A 26,195-nucleotide genomic window follows, 5' to 3' on the forward strand; every position below is an offset into this window, starting at 1 on the left:
TTTTGTTTTATTTGTTTTCTAAATTCTCCCTGAAAAAATCATTTTATTTTATTTGGTTTCTAAATTCTTCCTGAAAAAATCATTTTATTCTATTTTTTTTTTCCTAAAGTCTCCCTGAAAAAAAAAAAAAAAAACAAATCAGTGGGAGATTAATATTGCCCTTTCTGCTTGTGTGCCAGTCTTGACTCCTGGGTGTGCCATCTCTCTCTCTCTCCAATTGTGGGCCATAGAAAGCCTATTATTTTTTTTAGCTTGATTTGGGTTCCAAAATCTACCTGAAAAAATCACTACATCAATCAGTGGGAGATAAATATTGGCCTCTGGGCTTGTGTGCCACTCCTGACTCCTGTGTGCGTCATCTCTCACTCAGTGGGCCATAGAAAGCCTTTTTTTGTTTTATTTGTTTTCTAAATTCTCCCTGAAAAAATCATTTTATTTTATTTGGTTTCTAAATTCTTCCTGAAAAAATCATTTTATTCTATTATTTTTTTTTCCTAAAGTCTCCCTTAAAAAAAAAAAAAAAAATCAAATCAGTGGGAGATTAATATTTACATTTGTGCTTCAGTGACAGTCCTGCGTGTGTGGCATCTCTCTCATTTGTTGCCACCAACAACAGAGTGTGTAACATTGTGCCTGATTTTCGTTGTGGTCTCACTCACCTGTAAAGGGGTAGCTAAATCATACTGAAGTTATAGCTCACCATGTAATTTGTGTGTCAGCAACAAATACCGTTAGTTTGTTTACGTTTTTAAAACAATGAGGAAGTATGGTGGAAGAGGTCGTGGCCGGGGGCGTTCATTGTCAGCTGGTAATGAGGGTAGTGGTAGTGGTGGAGCATCAGCTGGTCGTGGGAAAAAAAAATATTGCACCTAAGTCTGGAGCTGTGGAGCCAGGTTCGTCGTCTGGCTACACAAGGCCTCGAACGCTCCCTTTTCTGGGAGTAGGAAAACCGCTTTTAAAGCCGGAGCAGCAGGAGCAAGTTTTGGCTTATCTTGCTGACTCAGCCTCTAGCTCTTTTGCCTCCTCTCGTGAAACTGGTAAATGTCAAAGCAGCGCGTCGTTAGTGGATGTTCACGGTCAGGGACAAGTCGCTTCCTTGTCCTCTTCAGCAAAAACAACAACAGAGAAGAATGCAGCAGGCGACACAACGGGTTACTCCATGGAGCTCTTTACACATACCGTCCCTGGCTTAGAAAGTGAAGCAGTTAACAGTCCATGCCCATTACAAGTTGAATCTGACATGGAGTGCACTGATGCACAGCCACAGCCAGACTACTATGCTGGTCCTTTGACTCAGACCACAACATTGCCCTCGCAGGGTGCTGATCAAGAATCAGACCCTGATGAGACTATGTTGCCCCATCACGAACGCTATACCACCGACTGACATGGTGACACAGACGAAGTTGCACACGAGCTACAAGAAGAGGTAATAGATGACCCAGTTCTTGACCCCGATTGGCAGCCATTGGGGGAACAGGGTGCAGGCGGCAGCAGTTCTGAAGCGAAGGAGGAGGGGCCGCAGCAGGCATCAACATCGCAACAGGTTCCATCTGCCGGGCCCGTATCTTGCCCAAAACGCGTGGCAAAGCCAAAACCTGTTGGAGGACAGCGTGGCCATCCGGTTAAAGCTCAGTCTGCAATGCCTGAAAAGGTATCCGATGCTAGAAAGAGTGCAGTCTGGCATTTTTTTAAACAACATCCAATTGATCAGCGCAAAGTCATCTGTCAAAAATGTTCAACTACCTTAAGCAGAGGACAGAACCTGAAAAGTCTCAATACAAGTTGCATGCATAGACATTTAACCACCATGCATTTGCAAGCCTGGACTAACTATCAAACGTCCCTTAAGGTTGTAGCACCCTTGGCCAATGAAGCTAGTCAGCAACGCAACATCCCTTCCGGCAGTGTAGGGCCACCATTTTCCGCACCACCTGCAGTATCTGTGCAGGTTTCTTTGCCAGGCCAAAGCAGTCAGGGTCAGGGAATCACCAGTTTCGTAGTAGGAAACACTGCATCTAGGGCACCGGTGGCAACAATACCATCTCCCACCGTCTCTCAGTCTGCCATGTCCACCGGCACCCCCGCTAGTTCCACGATCTCCAGCTCTCCAGTCCAGCTCACCCTACATGAGACTATGGTTAGAAAAAGGAAGTACTTAGCCTCGCATCCGCGTACACAGGGTTTGAACGCACGCATAGCTAGACTAATCTCGTTAGAGATGATGCCCTACCGGTTAGTTGAAAGCGAAGCTTTCAAAGCCCTGATGGACTACGCTGTACCACGCTACGAGCTACCCAGTCGACACTTTTTTTCCAGAAAAGCCATCCCAGCCCTCCACCAGCATGTTAAAGAGCGCATCGTCCATGCACTCAGGCAATCTGTGAGCACAAAGGTGCACCTGACAACAGATGCATGGACCAGTAGGCATGGCCAGGGACGTTACGTGTCCATCACGGCACACTGGGTAAATGTGGTGGATTCAGGGTCCACAGGGGACAGCAAGTTTGGGACAGTTCTGCCTAGCCCACGGTCTAGGAAACAATTGGCTGTAGCCGTTCGCACCCCCTCCTCCTCCTCTTCGTCCTCCTGCAGAAGCGAGAGCTTGTCCACAGACCGCAGTCGCACAACCACTCCATCCGCAGCTGCCACTGTTGCACACCAGGTCTCCCATTATGGGGCAGCTACTGGCAAACGTCAGCAGGCTGTATTGGCTATGAAGTGTTTGGGCGACAACAGACACACCGCGGAAGTTCTGTCCGAGTTCTTGCAGAAAGAAACGCAGTCGTGGCTGGGCACTGTAGATCTTGAGGCAGGCAAGGTAGTGAGTGATAACGGAAGGAATTTCATGGCTGCCATCTCCCTTTCCCAACTGAAACACATTCCTTGCCTGGCTCACACCTTAAACCTGGTGGTGCAGTGCTTCCTGAAAAGTTATCCGGGGTTATCCGACCTGCTCCTCAAAGTGCGTGGACTTTGCTCACATATCCGCCGTTCGCCCGTACACTCCAGCCGTATGCAGACCTATCAGCGTTCTTTGAACCTTCCCCAGCATCACCTAATCATAGACGTTGCAACAAGGTGGAACTCAACACTGCACATGCTTCAGAGACTGTGTGAACAGAGGCGGGCTGTTATGTTTTTGTGGGAGGATACACAACACGGGCAGGCAGTAGGATGGCAGACATGGAGTTGTCAGGTGTGCAGTGGTCGAAGATTCAAGACATGTGTCAAGTCCTTCAGTGTTTTGAGGAATGCACACGGCTGGTTAGTGCAGACAACGCCATAATAAGCATGAGCATCCCCCTAATGCGTCTGCTGATGCAAAGTTTGACGCACATAAAGGATCAGGCGTCTGCAGCTGAGGAAGAGGAAAGCCTTGATGACAGTCAGCCATTGTCTGGCCAGGGCAGTGTACAGGACGAGGTAGCGGGTGAAGAGGAGGAGGAGGACGAGGAGGATGATGGGGATGATTATATTTTTAATGAGGAAGCTTTTCCGGGGCCACTGGAAATTGGTGGCGCGGCAAGGCCGGGTTCTGGTTTTTTGAGGGACACAAGTGACGTGGATTTGCCTGAAACTGCCCCTCAACCAAGCACAACCGCAGATTTGAGAACTGGAACTTTGGCCCACATGGCGGATTATGCCTTACGTATCCTCAAAAGGGACACACGCATAACTAAAATGATGAATGATGACGATTACTGGTTGGCCTGCCTCCTTGATCCTCGCTATAAAGGCAAATTGCAAAATATAATGCCACATGAGAACTTGGAACTAATATTAGCAACCAAACAATCAACTCTTGTTGACCGTTTGCTTCTGGCATTCCCTGCACACAGCGCCCGTGATCGTTCTCACACGAGCTGCAGGGGCCAGCAGACCAGAGGAGTTAGAGGGGCAGAAATCAGAAGTGGCGTTGGCCAGAGGGGTTTTCTGACCAGGTTGTGGAGTGATTTTGCTATGACCGCAGACAGGACAGGTACTGCAGCATCAATTCAAAGTGACAGGAGACAACATTTGTCCAGTATGGTTACAAACTATTTTTCATCCCTTATCGATGTTCTCCCTCAACCGTCATTCCCATTTGATTACTGGGCATCAAAATTAGACACCTGGCCAGAATTGGCAGAATATGCATTGCAGGAGCTTGCTTGCCCGGCAGCTAGTGTCCTATCAGAAAGAGTATTCACTGCTGCAGGTTCAATACTAACAGAAAAAAGGACTCGTCTGGCTACCCAAAATGTAGATGATCTAACCTTCATTAAAATGAACCACAACTGGATTTCGAAATCTTTTGCCACACCTTGCCCGGCTGACACCTAGCTTTCCTATGAAAAGGTCTTGCCTGTGGACTATTCTGAATGCCTTTTCCAATCTCGTAATTTTCTGCACCTGATTGTCCAGCATACGACATGTTTACACCTCACTAAATGGCCAAACTCCCCACACGGGGCCGTGGTATCGACACTTGGCGACAGCACCCGTGAGAGTGCAGTTTGTCTGAAGAGGTGGGTGAGCCTGCTTTTGGTCGACGGCACTGCCACTGGGTCCCTCCTAGTACAATAAAGTGTCTCTGGCGGTGGTGGTGCGCACCCAACGTCAGACACACCGTTGTAATATGAGGGGCCCTGGGCCTGTACCGCCGGCCACAAGACAGTTTCCCCCCACCCCAGCTCAAACAGTGCTCTACCACTTGCAAAATTATCTCACAGCTCCACCAATGTTTAGTCTATGCGCTGACATCCTTCAATGCCTGCCACTGACAATACCATTGTATTGACATTTTTGTTATGTTAGGCCTTCGATGCATGTCTGTGGTCACTCCTTCCACTAGGCCTCCACTGACCACACCACTGCTGCCCGTGTACCCCTGGAACCAATTTAAAATTGCCTACAGCCATGTGTTATTATTTTAGGCCTTCGATGCCTGTCTGCGGTGACTCCTTCCACTAGGCCTCCACTGACCACACCACTGCTGCCCGTGTACCCCTGTAACCAATTTAAAATTGCCTACAGGCATGTGTTCTTATTTTAGGCCTTCGATGCCTGTCTGCGGTGACTCCTTCCACTAGGCCTCCACTGACCACACCACTGCTGCCCGTGTACCCCTGTAACCAATTCAAAATTGCCTACAGCCATGTGTTATTATTTTAGGCCTTCGATGCCTGTCTGCGGTGACTCCTTCCACTAGGCCTCCACTGACCACACCACTGCTGCCCGTGTACCCCTGGAACCAATTTAAAATTGCCTACAGCCATGTGTTATTATTTTAGGCCTTCGATGCCTGTCTGCGGTCACTCCTTCCACTAGGCCTCCACTGACCACACCACTGCTGCCCGTGTACCCCTGGAACCAATTTAAAATTGCCTACAGCCATGTGTTATTATTTTAGGCCTTCGATGCCTGTCTGCGGTGACTCCTTCCACTAGGCCTCCACTGACCACACCACTGCTGCCCGTGTACCCCTGGAACCAATTTAAAATTGCCTACAGCCATGTGTTATTATTTTAGGCCTTCGATGCCTGTCTGCGGTGACTCCTTCCACTACGCCTCCACTGACCACACCACTGCTGCCCGTGTACCCCTGGAACCAATTTAAAATTGCCTACAGCCATGTGTTATTATTTTAGGCCTTCGATGCCTGTCTGCGGTCACTCCTTCCACTAGGCCTCCACTGACCACACCACTGCTGCCCGTGTACCCCTGGAACCAATTTAAAATTGCCTACAGCCATGTGTTATTATTTTAGGCCTTCGATGCCTGTCTGCGGTCACTCCTTCCACTAGGCCTCCACTGACCAAACCACTGCTGCCCGTGTACCCCTGGAACCAATTTAAAATTGCCTACAGCCATGTGTTATTATTTTAGGCCTTCGATGCCTGTCTGCGGTCACTCCTTCCACTAGGCCTCCACTGACCACACCACTGCTGCCCGTGTACCCCTGGAACCAACATCAGAAAATATAAAAATAAGTATTTTGCTAACATTAAAAACAAACACATACAACAAAAATCTGGTACAGTACTAAAAATGGCCACCAGCTACAATAACTTTCTCCTGCAAGTAGTTAACTGAAAGGTTTTTTCAATTTTAAACACAGATATGGCATCCACCGAGTGTTGTCCTGTCGCGTCTTCTTTATATTATTGCCAAGAAGATGCAAAACAATGAAAATAATAAAATCATTATTTACCAAAAAAATAGAGTAAGTCAAAACCACATTGCAAATAAACATTCATTACAAATAAAGAAGCAGGGCGCGTCCGAGGGTGAGTATATACCTAATAAGAATATAATCACCCTCGGACGCGCCCTGCTTCTTTCCGACAGCCTTCCTTCCTAAGAATCAGCCCTTCCGTGGTGTAGAGAGAGGGTTTGTTACACTCCAAGGTGTTCCCCAGGTTGCCTTTCCTGAGCTTCGATCTTCCGGCTCTCGTTTAGTAGTTGTTGGAAACTACGCTGCATTGGGCCTACAAATTGGGTATGGGGTGTAGAGAGATGGTGTGTTCCACTCCAAGGTGTTCCCCAGGTTGCCTTTCCTGAGCTTCGATCTTCCGGCTCTCGTTTAGTAGTTGTTGGAAACTACGCTGCATTAGGCCTACAAATTGGGTATGGGGTGTAGAGAGATGGTGTGTTCCACTGTAGAGAGATGGTGTGTTACACTCCAAGGTGTTCCCCAGGTTTCCTCGCCAATGCTTCGATCATCATGCTCTCGTTTAGTAGTTGTTGGAAACTATGCTGCATTAGGCCTACAAATTGGGTATGGGGTGTAGAGAGATGGTGTGTTCCACTCCAAGGTGTTCCCCAGGTTTCCTCTCCATTGCTTCGATCTTCATGCTCTCGTTTAGTAGTTGTTGGAAACTACGCTGCATTAGGCCTACAAATTGGGTATGGGGTGTAGAGAGATGGTGTCTTACACTCCAAGGTGTTCCCCAGGTTTCCTCTCCATTGCTTCGATATTCCGGCTCTCGTTTAGTAGTTGTTGGAAACTACGCTGCATTAGGCCTACAAATTGGGTATGGGGTGTAGAGAGATGGTGTGTTACACTCCAAGGTGTTCCCCAGGTTTCCTCTCCATTGCTTCGATCTTCCGGCTCTCGTTTAGTAGTTGTTGGAAACTACGCTGCATTAGGCCTACAAATTGGGTATGGGGTGTAGAGAGATGGTGTGTTACACTCCAAGGTGTTCCCCAGGTTTCCTCTCCATTGCTTCGATCTTCCGGCTCTCGTTTAGTAGTTGTTGGAAACTACGCTGCATTAGGCCTACAAATTGGGTATGGGGTGTAGAGAGATGGTGTGTTCCACTCCAAGGTGTTCCCCAGGTTGCCTTTCCTGAGCTTCGATCTTCCGGCTCTCGTTTAGTAGTTGTTGGAAACTACGCTGCATTAGGCCTACAAATTGGGTATGGGGTGTAGAGAGATGGTGTGTTCCACTGTAGAGAGATGGTGTGTTCCACTCCAAGGTGTTCCCCAGGTTTCCTCGCCAATGCTTCGATCATCATGCTCTCGTTTAGTAGTTGTTGGAAACTACGCTGCATTAAGCCTACAAATTGGGTATGGGGTGTAGAGAGATGGTGTGTTCCACTCCAAGGTGTTCCCCAGGTTTCCTCTCCATTGCTTCGATCTTCATGCTCTCGTTTAGTAGTTGTTAGAAACTACGCTGCATTAGGCCTACAAATTGGGTATGGGGTGGAGAGAGATGGTGTCTTACACTCCAAGGTGTTCCCCAGGTTTCCTCTCCATTGCTTCGATCTTCCGGCTCTCGTTTAGTAGTTGTTGGAAACTACGCTGCATTAGGCCTACAAATTGGGTATGGGGTGTAGAGAGATGGTGTGTTACACTCCAAGGTGTTCCCCAGGTTTCCTCTCCATTGCTTCGATCTTCCGGCTCTCGTTTAGTAGTTGTTGGAAACTACGCTGCATTAGGCCTACAAATTGGGTATGGGGTGTAGAGAGATGGTGTGTTACACTCCAAGGTGTTCCCCAGGTTTCCTCTCCATTGCTTCGATCTTCCAGCTCTCGTTTAGTAGTTGTTGGAAACTACGCTGCATTAGGCCTACAAATTGGGTATGGGGTGTAGAGAGATGGTGTGTTCCACTCCAAGGTGTTCCCCAGGTTGCCTTTCCTGAGCTTCGATCTTCCGGCTCTCGTTTAGTAGTTGTTGGAAACTACGCTGCATTAGGCCTACAAATTGGGTATGGGGTGTAGAGAGATGGTGTGTTCCACTGTAGAGAGATGGTGTGTTCCACTCCAAGGTGTTCCCCAGGTTTCCTCGCCAATGCTTCGATCATCATGCTCTCGTTTAGTAGTTGTTGGAAACTACGCTGCATTAGGCCTACAAATTGGGTATGGGGTGTAGAGAGATGGTGTGTTCCACTCCAAGGTGTTCCCCAGGTTTCCTCTCCATTGCTTCGATCTTCATGCTCTCGTTTAGTAGTTGTTGGAAACTACGCTGCATTAGGCCTACAAATTGGGTATGGGGTGTAGAGAGATGGTGTGTTACACTCCAAGGTGTTCCCCAGGTTTCCTCTCCATTGCTTCGATCTTCCGGCTCTCGTTTAGTAGTTGTTGGAAACTACGCTGCATTAGGCCTACAAATTGGGTATGGGGTGTAGAGAGATGGTGTGTTACACTCCAAGGTGTTCCCCAGGTTTCCTCTCCATTGCTTCGATCTTCCGGCTCTCGTTTAGTAGTTGTTGGAAACTACGCTGCATTAGGCCTACAAATTGGGTATGGGGTGTAGAGAGATGGTGTGTTACACTCCAAGGTGTTCCCCAGGTTGCCTTTCCTGAGCTTCGATCTTCCGGCTCTCGTTTAGTAGTTGTTGGAAACTACGCTGCATTAGGCCTACAAATTGGGTATGGGGTGTAGAGAGATGGTGTGTTCCACTGTAGAGAGATGGTGTGTTCCACTCCAAGGTGTTCCCCAGGTTTCCTCGCCAATGCTTCGATCATCATGTTCTCGTTTAGTAGTTGTTGGAAACTACGCTGCATTAGGCCTACAAATTGGGTATGGGGTGTAGAGAGATGGTGTGTTCCACTCCAAGGTGTTCCCCAGGTTCCCTCTCCATTGCTTCGATCTTTATGCTCTCGTTTAGTAGTTGTTGGAAACTACGCTGCATTAGGCCTACAAATTGGGTATGGGGTGTAGAGAGATGGTGTGTTACACTCCAAGGTGTTCCCCAGGTTTCCTCTCCATTGCTTCGATCTTCCGGCTCTCGTTTAGTAGTTGTTGGAAACTACGCTGCATTAGGCCTACAAATTGGGTATGGAATGTAGAGAGATGGTGTGTTACACTCCAAGGTGTTCCCCAGGTTTCCTCTCCATTGCTTCGATCTTCCGGCTCTCGTTTAGTAGTTGTTGGAAACTACGCTGCATTAGGCCTACAAATTGGGTATGGGGTGTAGAGAGATGGTGTGTTACACTCCAAGGTGTTCCCCAGGTTTCCTCTCCATTGCTTCGATCTTCCGGCTCTCGTTTAGTAGTTGTTGGAAACTACGCTGCATTAGGCCTACAAATTGGGTATGGGGTGTAGAGAGATGGTGTGTTCCACTGTAGAGAGATGGTGTGTTCCACTCCAAGGTGTTCCCCAGGTTTCCTCGCCAATGCTTCGATCATCATGCTCTCTTTTAGTAGTTGTTGGAAACTACGCTGCATTAGGCCTACAAATTGGGTATGGGGTGTAGAGAGATGGTGTGTTCCACTGTAGAGAGATGGTGTGTTCCACTCCAAGGTGTTCCCCAGGTTTCCTCGCCAATGCTTCGATCATCATGCTCTCGTTTAGTAGTTGTTGGAAACTACGCTGCATTAGGCCTACAAATTGGGTATGGGGTGTAGAGAGATGGTGTGTTCCACTCCAAGGTGTTCCCCAGGTTTCCTCGCCAATGCTTCGATCATCATGCTCTCGTTTAGTAGTTGTTGGAAACTACGCTGCATTAGACCTACAAATTGTGTATGGGGTGTAGAGAGATGGTGTGTTCCACTCCAAGGTGTTCTCCAGGTTGCCTTTCCTGAACTTCTATCTTCAGGCTCTCATTAAATTGTGGTTAAACGGAACAACTGCATTTGGCGTACTAGTTGGTTTGGGGCCTACTATCGGTGTCTGCCGCTCCTTGCTGTTCTCCTGGTTTCCTGTCCTGAAATTCCATTTTCAGGCGCTCGTTAAGTAGTTGTTAATGTTAGACTGCATTTGGCCTACTAGTTGGGTTGGGGCCTACTATCGGTGTCTGCCACTCCTTGCTGTTCTCCTCCACTGAACAAAGCTGTGCCGCCTGTTTACTACTGTTGCCAATTTTGAACTGCATTTCGACTACTTACTGATTTGGGCCTACTCTCTGTGTCAGCCTCTCATTCCAGTTGTCCTCCACTGCAATGCCTGATTAGTCCTGTGTTACCAATTTTGAACTGCATTTAGCCCACTTTATTCTCTGGGCCTATATCTGTGTTTCCTCCTCATCCTGCCCATTGCCCAGCCAGTGATAGATGAGTCTGCTGGTACATTGACCCATAACGCAACATTTCCCGTGCACGCTACACTGCAAGATTGTGACCCTGCTGAAAGTCAGGTCCCCCTTCCCGCATACCATACCACCGTACACGGGGACAAACAGGAAGGTGCAGATGAAAGTGCAGGTTCCTTCATCAGGTGGGGGGAGGAATACTAGTTGGCGACGTCACTGGCACAGGGCCTCTCATGGTACGCAAAAGTGTTGCTGCCGGTGGGAGGCGCCCCCGCCGTGCAAACACACCGCTGTACTTTGAGGGGCCCTGTGCCAGTGCCAATGCCAACGAGTGGGCCCCCCCTGCTTGCTCAGGTTCACAGCACTTGCAAAGTTGAAATACTTACCCCTCCCTGCTCCACTGCCGTGACGTGGTCCAGATTTCCTTGGCCCACTAATTACTTGAACCAGCCCTACCCACCACAACTTTAGCCAAATGACCCCCAATTTCAAATGCCTTACAATTATTATAAGGTAAATTACGCTTGACAAGCTTCATTAAGAAGAATGGATGGTTTTGACATTAAAATGGGCACTCTAGGTGTTTTCCTGGCCCCCACTCACTGCCGACTATGCTGCCCCATTGACTTGCATTGGGTTTCGTGTTTCGGTCGATCCCGACTTTACGTCATAATCGGCCGATTTCACTCGACCCGACTTTTGAGATAGTCGGGTTTCGCGAAACCCGGCTCGACTCTGAAAAGGTCAAGGTCGCTCAACTCTAATCTCCATCCTTCCCCTGTATGTCTCCATCCTGCCAAACCCATATTTCACCATCCTGTCCCCCACATGTCCTCCCACCCATACTGCAACCAGCGTTTTGGTCCACTCCTCCATACAGATCTCCAGATCTTTCAGGTTTCAGGGCTGTTGCTGGACAACATTGAGTTTCAGCTCCCTCCAAAGATTTTCAATTGGGTTCAGGTCCAGGGCTAGGCCACTCCAGGACCTTGAAATGCTTCTTACGAAATCATTAATTGCCCTGGCTGTGTGTTTTTGGTCATTGTCATGCTGGACAACCAAGCCACGACCCATCTTCAATACACTTTCTGAGGGAAGGAGGTTGTTGGCAAAAACCTCACGTTGCATGACCACATTCATCCTCCCTTCAATACGGTCCAGTAGTCCTGTCCCCTTTGCAGAGAAGTACTCCCAAAGTATGATGTTTCCCCCACCATGCTTCACAGCTGGGATAGTGTTCTTGGAGTTGTACTCATCCTTCTTCCTCCTTCAAACACAGCGAATGGAGTTGATACCAAAATGTTCTATTTTTTGTCATCTGACCTCATGACCTTCTCCCTTGCCTTCTCTAGATCACCCAGATGGTCATTAATGAACTTCAAACGGGCCGGACATGTGCTGGCAAGAGTAGGGTGACCTTGAGTACCTTGCAGGAATTTAATCCATGACTGCATACTGTATTAATAATGGTAATGTTTGAGACTGTGGTCACAAATCTATTCAGGTCATTGTCCAGGTCATACTTTGTAGATTTGGGCTGATTCCTGACCTTTCTCAAAATCATCCTTACCCCACGAGGAGAGACCTTGCATGGAGCCCCAGACCAAAGAAGATTTAAAGTCATCTTGTGATTCTTCAATTTTCTAATTATTGCACCAACAGTTGTTGCCTTCTCACCAAGCTGTGTGCCTATTGTCCCACCCTTCTGCATGTATAGAATTTTGTCCCTGGTGTCCTTAGACAGCTCTTTGGTCTTGGCCATGGCACAGAGGTTGGAATGTGATTGATTGAGTGTGTGGACAGGTATCTTTTATACAGGTAACAAGTTCAAACAGTTGCAATTAATATAGGTAATGAGTGCAGTGTAGGAGGGTATCTTAAAGAAAAACTAACAGGTCTGTTAGAACCAGAATTCTTGCTGGTGGGTAGGCGATCAAATACTTATTTAATGCAATAAAATGCAAATCACTTATTTTTGATCTATCATAAAATAATATATCAGTATTTAGCTATTATTTCACATTAGTATTTGAAAGCCATACTAGGAGTTGGTAAAAATGCAGACATTATGCGCATGCTTCCATCATACTTTTCCTCCGAATGATCCATTCTTCATTTTGGCTTACAAAAACTGAGGTCAAATACTGACCAAATACTGAACATGTGTATATGGCCTAAAGATTCTGTTGACAAGAAATTCTCAACAGATGTAGATAACAACCTATCCAATCCACACAGGCAAAGAAAACAAACCATATATATCTATAAATTAAGTTATGTGTAATAAAGGGAAATGACACAGGGAAAAATTAATGACTATGCTTACTGAAATTTATTTAATACTCCACACAAAAAAAACCTTTTTTGGTGATGACAGCTTCAAGACAACGTGTATGGAGAAACTAGTCGCAGGCATTGCTCAGGGATGATTTTGGCCCATTCTTCCACAAAAACACTCATCAAATCAGGAAGGTGGGTTCCTTTTATGAACTCTGAGCTTTAGCTTTTGATAAATTCTCCCATAAATTATCTTTTGGATTCAGGTCAGGTGATTGGCTGGGCCATTCCAGCAGATTTATATAATTTCTCTGAATCCAATTGAGAGTTTCCTTGGCTGTGTGTTTGAGATTATTGTCTTTTTGAAATGTCCACCTTCATTTCATCTTAATCATCGTAGAAGATGGTAGCAGATTTTTATCAAGAATGTCTCGACATATCTGTCCATTCATGCTACCTTCAATTATATGGTTTGCCAGTGCCGTATGCAGAAAAACACCCTGATGTTCCTACCACCAATACTTATTTCTCTTCCTCTATGTACAGTATAATTGAATTTATACTTATTGATATCTATGTACATATAATGTAATCTAATATAGCTGAATTTTTATCAACAGCCTTTATTGAAATCGGTGTATTATCCTGGTAAATTATTTGAGCGCTGTCTTCTCAAATGAATAGATTCAATGACGCTGCCTGCAAAATACGAGCGGCATCATTGTACTGTAAAATGACTGTCAGCAGACGCACATTAAAAAGTGAAGTACATCTGCCTCATGTTCTGATTGGCATGAGATCATAGAGAATGTCTAAACAAAATTTGCTAATTAGTCCATATTGTTTTGAAGCGGAGCAATGATCTAATGATGCAGTATGGCAGTAACATGTGTGTCAAAATATCCACAGGGCATTTTTGCAGATGGAAATGCGGCCTTAAAAAAATGTATTTTCATAAATAATTCTGCTGATCTCTGCTTTTAATAAATACGTAAAATATTTTCCTGTGATGTCCAGTATTGCCATTAAAAATGATTTATCAGTGTGAGGAGAGTTGATTACCATGAAGAACAGCAGGTAATTGCTACATTTACACTTAAAGAGTTTGGTTACTATATTTTTATCAAGGGCCCATCTTTAGGATTCGCCATCAATATCTGATCGGTGGAGGTGTGGCACCAAGCTGCTGCCGGCAGTGACGGTAAAGAGAAGATCTCCGATCCTGCCAAAACAAATCAAAAATAGTAGCCACGACCAAAATCTTGCTCCGATTCACCAGAGGTGGTGCCACGTGTCTCTCCCCCTCCTATTAGATATTGATGGCCTATTTTAAGGAAAGAACATAAATTAAAAAGAAAGTGCCAAACCCTTTACGTAAATACAGTATACCCCTAAAGGGGTTAATCAGGGATTTTTTTTTTTCGATACATCTAAAACAAAAATCTTAGCTGGACTACTGTTTGGCGTATACAGCTGCCATGCTGAGTGTATCAGCTTAATGGGAATCTGTCAGCAGGTTTTTTCTATGTAATCTGAGGACAGCATAATGTAGGGGTTAAATTACTGAATTCAACGATGTGTTACTTATTAGGCTGTGTGCTATTGCTTACTTACAATGAAAGTTTTATCACTAGGATATTAAAAATCCTGGAACTAGTCGACAGTAGATTGTCCGACTCCTCCCCCTCTTGTGATAAGCAGCTCACTGTCAAAAGACAATGTACATTGAGAGCCTGGGGTGGGCCTACGAAGCTTTGTAATCTGTGCTGCATACTGCATCTAAGAACACTCATGGTGTGACAACTGGTGAATAGGGATAAGCGAGTATACTCGTTGCTTGGGTTTTCCCAAGCACGCTCCGGTGGTCTCCGAGTATTTGATAGCGTTCGAAGATTTAGTTTCTGTTGACTCAGCTGCATGATTTACAGCTGCTAGCCAGCCTGAGTACATGTGGGGGTTGCCTGATTGGTAAGGAATCCCCACATGTATTCAAGCTGTCTATCAGCTGTAAATCATGCAGCTGAGTCAGCGAAAACTAAATCTCCGAGTAGTTACAAATACTCAGAGATCACCCGAGCAACGAGTACATTTTTGGAATCTGGTCTTTCTGCCTACATCTTACGGTAAGCACACTAGGAGATTAAAGTGGATATAAAGCCAGCATTGCCGGGGATCTAACATATGATAATAAACAAGATGCGGTTTTATTTGTCAACGCATTTTGAGGTGTACATACCTCTTCATCAGGACAAACCATCCTCATGCAGGGTGCCCAAAGATTAGCATCAGCCCATTTTTCCTTTTTGTAATTTTTAAAATGAAAGAAAAAAAACAATATATATATACAGTGGGGCAAAAAAGTATTTAGTCAGTCAGCAATAGTGCAAGTTCCACCACTTAAAAAGATGAGAGGCGTCTGTAATTTACATCATAGGTAGACCTCAACTATGGGAGACAAACTGAGAAAAAAAAATCCAGAAAATCACATTGTCTGTTTTTTTAACATTTTATTTGCATATTATGGTGGAAAATAAGTATTTGGTCAGAAACAAAATTTCATCTCAATACTTTGTAATATATCCTTTGTTGGCAATGACAGAGGTCATACGTTTTCTGTAAGTCTTCACAAGGTTGCCACACACTGTTATTGGTATGTTGGCCCATTCCTCCATGCAGATCTCCTCTAGAGCAGTGATGTTTTTGGCTTTTCGCTTGGCAACACGGACTTTCAACTCCCTCCAAAGGTTTTCTATAGGGTTGAGATCTGGAGACTGGCTAGGCCACTCCAGGACCTTGAAATGCTTCTTACGAAGCCACTCCTTCGTTGCCCTGGCGGTGTGCTTTGGATCATTGTCATGTTGAAAGACCCAGCCACGTTTCATCTTCAATGCCCTTGCTGATAGAAGGAGGTTTGCACTCAAAATCTCACGATACATGGCCCCATTCATTCTTTCATGTACCCGGATCAGTCGTCCTGGCCCCTTTGCAGAGAAACAGCCCCAAAGCATGATGTTTCCACCACCATGCTTTACAGTAGGTATGGTGTTTGATGGATGCAACTCAGTATTCTTTTTCCTCCAAACACGACAAGTTGTGTTTCTACCAAACAGTTCCAGTTTGGTTTCATCAGACCATAGGACATTCTCCCAAAACTCCTCTGGATCATCCAAATGCTCTCTAGCAAACTTCAGACGGGCCCGGACATGTACTGGCTTAAGCAGTGGGACACGTCTGGCACTGCAGGATCTGAGTCCATGGTGGCATAGTGTGTTACTTATGGTAGGCCTTGTTACATTGGTCCCAGCTCTCTGCAGTTCATTCACTAGGTCCCCCCGCGTGGTTCTCGGATTTTTGCTCACCGTTCTTGTGATCATTCTGACCCCACGGGGTGGGATTTTTCGTGGAGCCCCAGATCGAGGGAGATTATCAGTGGCCTTGTATGTCTTCCATTTTCTAATTATTGCTCCCACTGTTGATTTCTTCACTCCAAGCTGGTTGGCTATTGCAGATTCAGTCTTCCCAGCCTGGTGCAGGGCTACAATTTTGTTTCTGGTGTCCTTTGACAGCTCTTTGGTCTTCACCATAGTGGAGTTTGGAGTCAGACTGTTTGAGGGTGTGCACAGGTGTCTTTTTATACCGATAACAAGTTTAAACAGGTGCCATTACTACAGGTAATGAGTGGAGGAAAGAGGAGACTCTTAAAGAAGAAGTTACAGGTCTGTGAGAGCCCGAAATCTTGATTGTTTGTTTCTGACCAAATACTTATTTTCCACCATAATATGCAAATAAAATGATAAAAAACAGACAATGTGATTTTCTGGATTTTTTTTTCTCAGTTTGTCTCCCATAGTTGAGGTCTACCTATGATGTAAATTACAGACGCCTCTCATCTTTTTAAGTGGTGGAACTTGCACTATTGCTGACTGACTAAATACTTTTTTGCCCCACTGTATATATATATATATATATATATATATATATATATATATATATATATTACCTAAATTACAAAGGAAATGTGTCCTCTTTAACTTTAAGCCTTTTAGAGATCATTTCATTTTCAACTTGCTTAACTGTTCATAATAACAGTAATTTTGACCAGGGTGCCCAAAACTTTTACATAACACTATGAACCTGAAGACCCACCTCTTCCGACAAGTCTACAACCTGCAGTAACCACCAATCGACTGAACCGCTGCATGACCAGCTCTATCCTCACCTACTGTATCCTCACCCATCCCTTATAGATTGTGAGCCCTCGCGGGCAGGGTCCTCACTCCTCCTGTACCAGGCGTGACTTGTATTGTTTAAGATTATTGTACTTGTTTTTATTATGTATACCTCTCCTCACATGTAAAGCGCCATGGAATAAATGGCGCTATAACAATAAATAATAATAATAATATTGCTGAGCTGTTCCCTCTGAGTCCGATTACTCTTCAGGGCCCTTCTGTTCACTAATTAGGTCTCACAAGATGATATAATTGTGGAGTGAAGCATGCCATGATATGTGTGGCCATAGATTGACATCATGGTGCCTGGCCAGCTGAACAGACCAGTCACTGGAAGTTGCACAACAGATTAGTGCGCACATGATTTTGCATGAGGCCTATTCAGCACTAGATGTGCAGAAGATCAATCAAAATTGACCAGAATCCGAGAGGCGAGGATTACATATATTTTGTTTACTTATTCTAAGCTCTAAAATTATTAGTAGGCATCCATTTTGATGGTTTTGAGCAAATCGAATCATAAAATAATTTGGTTTCTAGAAAACCAGATTATTTTTTGTGAAATTTGTTGCAACTTTGATTAGGGATGAGTGGACCTCATCTTTAAAGTTTGCCATTTCTACCAGAAGCTGTTGCAATGTTCTCTGTTCCGGGGAAATAGAGAGAGCGATAGATAGGAAGGGAGGGAGTAAAGGAGGCAGACAGGGGAAGAATTTTCTGTCTCAAAAGTCTAGGTGCTTATTGTTTTCAGTGGTTTTTGGGTTCTGGTTCAAGTTCAGTTATGGTACCCAAACCAAACTTTGAAATAAAGTTAAGGTTGGGTACCAGAACCCAAACCTCCACGGGTCTGCTCATCCCTATGTACGACCAAGCTCTGTACCTGCCACTCCACAAATAGGATGTCACAGAAGGTAGGAAACCAACTGTGTGTATTCTGGTTTCTTATCGCCAGTTGGCTTTTTTATAAGCAATGCAGAGGTATCTAAGCAAGTCAGAAGGATTCATACACAGGCTGTATTATTGAGAACGATGAGTCATATAAAATAATTTCTCATACAAATCACATCTTTATAAAAAAAAAACATGCAGCACTGTGGCAGATATAAAGATAGATGAGATGCTAGAACTTGGCCAAAGTAATCGCTGAGTGTTACCTAAAGCTTCTTATTCCAGGGCCTGATTTCCTCAGTCAGCTGAATTTTTTCTCCAGTGTAGCTTTTTCAGTTTGTTGCTGCTCTACTTACTGCAGATGATGCCATGGCCGGTGGCTCCTGTGTGGACATTCCGATTCCGATCCTGATCCCTACTCTGGACTCATTTTTGCTTTCCCTCTTGTCATTTAGTTTGCTTAGTATGTGTTGTCCTACTCTTAGTTTTGACTGTTCAGGTTCGCTCACATGAACATATTAAAAATCGCTCCGATGTTCATCCTGAAAAGTAGAATGAGTATCATGTAACGTTGCCGAATCACGCTGCCCTCTGCGAGACCTGGAGACTCTGATGAGTGGCATATTTACTGAAGTCACTGCTGTTCAGAGCACCGGGTCTCCTAGAGTGCAGCCAGCGATTCTGATGAGCGGCAACGTCAATATCCAGGTACTGTGAATACCAGAATCATTATTGCTATTCTGAGGCACCGGGACCGGATTCGGGGAACACCGGAATACATCGGACCTAAGTGTGAACATTTCTTCGAATAAATTGGTGAACAAGGAATAGTGTTTTTTTTTTTCTATTTTGTTATGTTTTTCATGTAATTATTATTGAACTACTTTGAATTCGGTAGATTCGGAAGATTATTTGGACTATGGCGAACCTGCATGGCTTTTTTAAAATTTAAATATAAGTTGTTGAACCAGGGAAAGTGCTGGGGAGTATTTTTGCAAATTTTTCTGTGTGTGATTTTTTTGTTTATTACTGGGTTAGAAATGAGGTTGTGTTGGGCCAGATGGGGTAGACTCCACATTGTTTTTTTTTAAATTTCTTTATTAGGTTAAACAGGCATAAACACTAGTGATGAGTGAGTATGCTTGCCACTGGTCTATAATCGATCGAGCATCAGGGTGCTTGGGCATACTTTTTACTTGATTGAGTATCACATGTGCTCAACTGCAATGCTCGAGTTCCCAAACTGCATACCTGGTACCTGTTAGACAGTCCATGAACATTTGGGGATCACCAGCATGCACAGTAATGCCATAGTACTGTATTGGCTGGCCGCATCACATCATGGGGTCTTATGTAAGACCCATTGACGCAATGCTTGGCACATTGTGTTCAGGAAGCAGTTCAGGGAAAGTTGTTATTGGTGGGAGAGGCTAGTTTAAAGCAGGGATATAGTCAGAGTTTAATAATCTTGCTATTGCAGTACTTGCAAACTGCTCCTTCAGCGTTAAAGCAACAGTCTTTTCAGGGCAAAATATTTACCTTTCTGTAGTAAAACTTCTGTAACCTGCATTCTGTGTAGGGAAAGTTTAGGATTAGAGACACCTAGGCAGGTTTTAATGTTAGCATTGAAGTGCTTGTATACCACCTCAGCTGCTGCACCGTTAAAATAACAGTATTTGTCAGGGTTAAATATTTTCTTTTTTATAGTAAAAGGGCTGTTACCTGCATTCAGTGGATGGAAAGTTTAGGATTAAATATATCTAAACAGGGTTTAATATTACTACTGCAGTTCGTGCATGCACCACTTCTGCTGCCACATTAAAACAAAATTCCTTGTGATAGCTAAACATTTATTTTTTTCCCATTAATACCTGAAACTTTGCAGGCATTTATTCATAATTTAAAATGCACAAGGCTTCCGGTAAGGGACAGAGAAGTGGATTTGCTGAAAATGTTTCATGCGTAGGCCGAGGCCGTGGGACACAGGAACCTGTGCCTGCTGTGGGAGCAGAACATTCATGAGGCCTAATTTCTTGTCCCACTTTTGTAGGGGGGACAGCACACCACTCTTGAAGCCAGAATAGTGCAAATAGGTGTCTGGTTGGATGGCAGATAATGCTTCCAGCATGATTCCCAGCACCACCCTTTCTTCCACCTCAACCTGATCCTCCTACTTCCCACCATGGCGAGTCTCAGGAGACAAATGATCTCACATTCAGACACTCTGAAAAGCTCTTTACATTTATTGATTTTGACCTCTCGTCTTGCTTGTTTTATGAGGGACATGAAGAACTCAGGTGTAGTGATGCCGAAATATTTGAGCAGCTACGTGTCAGTAGAAGATAGGGGTGGAGAACAGTAATTAGTGTCTCAAGAGGTAGAGGATGAGACACAATTGCCAACATGTGTTTTTGTTAAGTCAACAAGTCAGGAGGCCCAGAGTGTGGAAATTGATGATGCGGTGGTGACCGATGGAGTCACTGCCTCAATCTGGGAAGGTGACAGGCAGAGCAAGGTCAGAGGGGGAGGGGTCCGCTGCACTGCAACAGGCACAAACAGGTAGTGGGGTGGCTAGAGAAAGAAAGCAGAAAACTGATCCCCTGAGCACCCACACACGTCTAGTTCTCAAGCCAAGGGTTAGTGTCATGCCGTTGCTGCCGCCGCCTCTCCCCGCTGCAGCTCGCCGGGTGCACGCGCGCGTCGCATTCAGCTCTGCGCGTGCGCACATCTGATTCCTCTGTTGGCGCTCTTTCCTGTCCTCTCCGTCATCCTGGAGGACTGTAACCTGGAAGTAGCTCCCATGCTGCTATGTAAACTGCTTCCTGCTGCTTCTCTGTGCCTGATGTTCATTTGTGTTTACAAGTGCTTCTGGCCACCTGTGGTCTCTGTGCGTTCCTAGCTCTCTGACTTTGGGTCTCCTCCGCCCTCTGCAGTGCCTGCCTGTTTCCTGTGTTCCTGCCTTGTTCCTTCAGTTCCTTTTCCTCTGCGGTACCTGCCCGGATCCTATATCTTTTCCTTGCTCCCGTCAGCCTCGGTGTCTCCATATTGTCTTGCCAGCCTCCGTGCCTCCGTAGCATTCCCATCTTCTCCCCTGTCTCAGTAGTTCCTTTCTGTTCCCTCTTTCCCTTTGTGCCTGCTGTGTTCCCTTCTGTTCTTAGTCGACCCTCCAGCTTCCGTGGCGATAGTCCCTCACGGGCCTGCCCCTAACTCTCCCTGTATAGGGGGCGGTCCATCTGGTCAGCTCGTCCGAGAGGGGTTCGTCATCACGGTCCAGTGGGTCCACTCTCCGTTTTTCACTGTTTGAATCTACATGCACTAATAAGACTGCACTCGGGTGACATCCGAGTGCAGCCAGATTCTTACAGCGTCACAGTAACATCAGGCCATGGACCCCGCAAGAGTCTCCGCCACTCAAAAGGAGTTACTCTTTTTGCGTGAAAACCAGGCTAGGATCATGTCATTTTTAAAGAATATGGAGTCTCGCCTAGCGGCTTTACAGCCTTCTGATCCTGGTATTGCTCCGCAGTTGGTTGCCCTTCAGCAGGAGCTAGGTCAACAACGGGACACTCGGTCCCATATTTTGAATTTTATGGCCTCCATTAATAATCGGCTTCTCTCCCTCCAGAATGTGGCCTCTGTTTCCACTCCTGTCTCTGCGCCACAACCCTCGCCCCGACTTGCTAGACCTCCTCGGTATGGTGGGGATTCTAAAGCGTGCCGCGGGTTTCTTAATCAATGCCAGTTGCATTTTGAATTGTCTCCGCTACTTTATCCTACCGACCGAGCTAAGGTTGCTTTTATAGTATCCCATTTGGAGGGTGAGGCTTTGGCATGGGTTAATCCTCTCTGGGAGCGTGATGATCCTTTGGTCTCCCAACTCAATCCGTTCCTGGATACCTTCCGTAAGGTTTTTGATGAACCTGGTCATCTGGTCTCTACCACTGAGTCCCTCTTTAACCTTTACCAGGGTACTCTCTCAGTAGCCCAGTACGCCATCCATTTCCGGACTCTGTCCTCAGACCTTGGGTGGAATAATGAGGCTTTGGTTGGAGCGTTTTGGCGTGGTTTGTCTTCACGGATTAAGGATGAGTTGGCGGGACAGGACACTCCCACCTCTTTGGATGATCTTATCTCCTTGGCCATACGCATTGATCTGCGCTTTCAGGAGCGCACTCGTGAGCTTGCCAGAGAGAGGAGATCTCTTCGCCAGACCACTGTTGCTCGAGGGACTTCTTTTTCTCAAGCAGCCCCGGTGGCTTCTTCATCTTCTCCTGAACCCATCCAGGTCAATCGCCTTAAGTCTTCTGAGCTACGCCGCAAGGAGAGACTCGCACAAGGTCTTTGTTTTTACTGCGGCAATGCCTCTCATCTCTTACGCGCTTGTCCTCAGAAGCCGGGAAACGCATCCGCCTAGGACAGGTAAGAGAAGCCTTCCTAGGTGGTTATGATTCCTCTCCGCCTCTGGTTTTGTCTGTTATTCTACATTTAGGTTCCCGTCACTTTTCTCTGGAGGCTTATGTTGATTCAGGAGCAGCTGGGAACTTTGTTCAGCTCGATGTTGTTAACAGGCTTGGGATACCTGTTAGAACCTTGGAGACTCCTAGACAAATAGCTTCCGTCGATGGTCAGCCTTTGCGGGAGACCGTCAACTTGGTTACGGAGGAAGTCGAACTTCAGATTGGAGCTCTTCATCATGAGAAACTGGCCTTTTATGTTTTACCTTCTTTGTCTCATTCTTTCCTTTTGGGTTTTCCTTGGTTGAGAGATCACAAACCCACGCTGGACTGGCGTACTGGAGATGTTCTACGGTGGGGACAGTCTTGTCTGAACAGGTGCCTGCTTCCCGTCAAGCCTGCGTCCTCCTCTCGGTCTGCTTCGGAATCCGTGGGAATTCCTCCAGCCTATTGCGCGTTCTCGGACGTCTTTAACAAGAAGGAAGCGGAGATTTTGCCGCCGCACCGCTCTTATGACTGCCCGATAGACCTTGTTCCTGGTTCTACTCCACCTAGGGGGTCGTATTTACCCATTGTCTCCTACCGAGACTCAAGCCATGTCCGAATATATTCAAGAGAATCTGGCCAGAGGCTTCATTCGAAAGTCTTCCTCACCTGCAGGAGCTGGGTTCTTCTTCGTTAAAAAGAATTACGGTTCTCTTCGCCCATGTATAGACTATCGGGGTCTCAACACCATCACGATCAAAAACAAGTACCCACTTCCTCTCATACCAGAACTCTTTGATCGTCTGCGTGGAGCACGAATCTTTACCAAATTGGATCTCAGAGGAGCTTATAATTTGATCCGTATCCGTTCTGGTGACGAGTGGAAGACTGCGTTTAATACCAGAGATGGTCATTATGAATATTTGGTTATGCCATTCGGTTTATGCAATGCACCCGCAGTCTTCCAGGAGTTCGTAAATTATGTTTTTCGGGATCTACTTTACACCTGTGTTGTAGTGTACTTGGACGATATCCTTGTGTTCTCTCCAGATCTGTCTACTCACAGAAGAGATGTACGGCAAGTACTTCAGCGTTTGAGAGAGAATCGGCTGTACGCAAAACTGGAAAAATGTGTCTTCGAACAGTCATCTCTACCCTTCTTGGGTTTCATCATTTCCGACGCTGGTTTGTGTATGGATCCGGGAAAAGTTTCTGCCGTGCTCAACTGGCCGCGTCCTCTTGGAATGAAAGCAATTCAGCGATTTCTTGGATTTGCTAACTACTATCGGCAGTTTATACCTCACTTTTCCTCTCTTTCAGCTCCAATCTCCTCCATGATTCGGAAGGGTGCCAATCCTCATCCGTGGTCGTCTGAGGCCGAAGAGGCGTTCCGGTCCATCAAGCAAGCCTTTGCCTCAGCTCCTATTCTTCATCGTCCAGTGGCCAATAAACCCTTCATCCTTGAAGTAGATGCTTCTGCAATTGGAGCTGGAGCTGTGCTCTCGCAGAAATCCTCTTCTGGTCGTCTTGTGCCCTGTGGTTTTTTCTCAAAGATCTTCTCCTCCTCAGAAAAAAATTATTCCATCGGTGATAAAGAACTTTTGGCAATCAAGTTGGCATTAGAGGAGTGGCGGTACCTCTTAGAAGGGGCTTTACATCGTTTTATAATCTACAGCGATCACAAGAATCTGGCGTATATTCGTTCTGCGCAAAGACTTAATCCTCGGCAGGCCAGGTGGGCCTTGTTTTTCGCCAGGTTTGACTTCGAACTTCGTTTCTTGCCAGGAAATAAAAACTCCAAAGCCGACGCTCTGTCTAGGTCATTCCAGGTGGTGGATTTGGAGGACGAGCCTGCACACATCATTGATCCTGCCAGAATCATCACAGTTGCTCCAGTCTCTCTCACTTCGTTGCCTCCGGGTAAGACCTTTGTCGCTGAAGGGAACAGGAGACGTGTCTTACTTTGGGGTCACGCCTCCAAACTGGCTGGACATGTTGGTTTCAAAAAAACCTTTCGTTTGATCTCTCGTTTTTACTGGTGGCCAACGTTGTCTAAGGATGTCCAAAGTTTTGTCGCCTCTTGTCCTTCCTGTGCCAAGAATAAGATTCCCAGGCAACTACCTTCTGGGCTTCTACATCCTTTGCCAGTACCTTCCTCTCCGTGGCAACATTTACCTATGGATTTCATCACTGATCTGCCTCATTCTTCTGGTTCCACCGTCATCTTCGTGGTCATGGACCGTTTCTCCAAGATGGCTCATTTCATCGCTCTCCCAGGTTTACCTTCTGCTCCCGAATTGGCAAAGATTTTTGTTCACCATATTTTTCGTCTTCATGGTCTTCCTTTACATATTGTTTCTGACCGAGGTGTTCAATTCACCGCCCGCTTCTGGAGATCCCTCTGCAGATCTATGAACATTTCGCTTGATTTTTCTTCGGCCTACCATCCACAGTCCAATGGCCAAGTGGAACGTACTAATCAGACCTTGGTAACTTATCTCCGTCATTTTTCCAATTCTCATCAGAATGATTGGTCTGACTTACTGCCATGGGCTGAGTTTTCTTACAATAACCATCCCAGCGAAGCCACTAACAAATCTCCATTTTTTATCATCTACGGTCAACATCCTGGTCTTCCTCTTCCGGTTCCTCCTGTCTCTACTGTACCAGCGGCTGATCTTCTGTCTAGAGAGTTCTCCAGGGTCTGGCAGGAGACCAAGTCCGCCCTTGAGTTGGCTCAAGTTAGAATGAAGAGACATGCGGACAAAAGACGTCTTGATTCTCCTATATTCCATCCTGGGGACAAGGTTTGGGTTTCTTCTAAATTTATCCGTCTCAAAATCCCTTCACATAAGCTGGGTCCTCGCTATATCGGTCCATTCTAAGTTTTGTCTCGTATTAATGACGTTTCTTACAAACTTAAGTTGCCTGCCTCTCTGCGTATTTCTAATTCTTTTCATGTGTCTCTCCTTAAACCTGTAGTTTTAATCAGTTTCATTCTTCTAACCTTTGTTCTCCTTCGCCTGTTTCCGAGGATGATGTCTTTGAAGTTAGGGACATTTTAGCCATGAAAAAACTTAGAGGGAGAACTTTGTTTTTGGTTGACTGGAAGGGTTTTGGTCCTGAGGAGAGGTCCTGGGAGCCTCGAGAGAACATTCGGGCTCCTCGTATTTTGTCCCGGTTTCTTTCTAGTCTTAAAAAGGAGGGGCGTAAAGGTGGGGGTACTGTCATGCCGTTGCTGCCGCCGCCTCTCCCCACTGCAGCTCGCCGGGTGCGCGCGCGTCGCATTCAGCTCTGCGCGTGCGCACATCTGATTCCTCTGTTGGCGCTCTTTCCTGTCCTCTCCGTCATCCTGGAGGACTGTAACCCGGAAGTAGCTCCCATGCTGTTATGTAAACTGCTTCCTGCTGCTTCTCTGTGCCTGATGTTCATTTGTGTTTACAAGTGCTTCTGGCCACCTGTGGTCTCTGAGCGTTCCTAGCTCTCTGACTTTGGGTGTCCCCCGCCCTCTGCAGTGCCTGCCTGTTTCCTGTGTTCCTGCCTTGTTCCTTCAGTTCCTTTTCCTCTGCGGTACCTGCCCGGCTCCTATATCTTTTCCTTGCTCCCGTCAGCCTCGGTGTCTCCATATTGTCCTGCCAGCCTCCGTGCCTCCGTAGCGTTCCCATCTTCTCCCTTGTCTCAGTAGTTCCTTTCTGTTCCCTCTTTCCCTTTGTGCCTGCTGTGTTCCCTTCTGTTCTTAGTCGACCCTCCAGCTTCCGTGGCGATAGTCCCTCACGGGCCTGCCCCTAACTCTCCCTGTATAGGGGGCGGTCCACCTGGTCAGCTCGTCCGAGAGGGGTTCGTCATCACGGTCCAGTGGGTCCACTCTCCGTTTTTCACTGTTTGAATCTACATGCTCTAA

Source organism: Ranitomeya imitator, chromosome 1, assembly GCF_032444005.1.
Source record: "Ranitomeya imitator isolate aRanImi1 chromosome 1, aRanImi1.pri, whole genome shotgun sequence".
In the NCBI taxonomy this organism is placed as follows: Eukaryota; Metazoa; Chordata; class Amphibia; order Anura; family Dendrobatidae; genus Ranitomeya; species Ranitomeya imitator.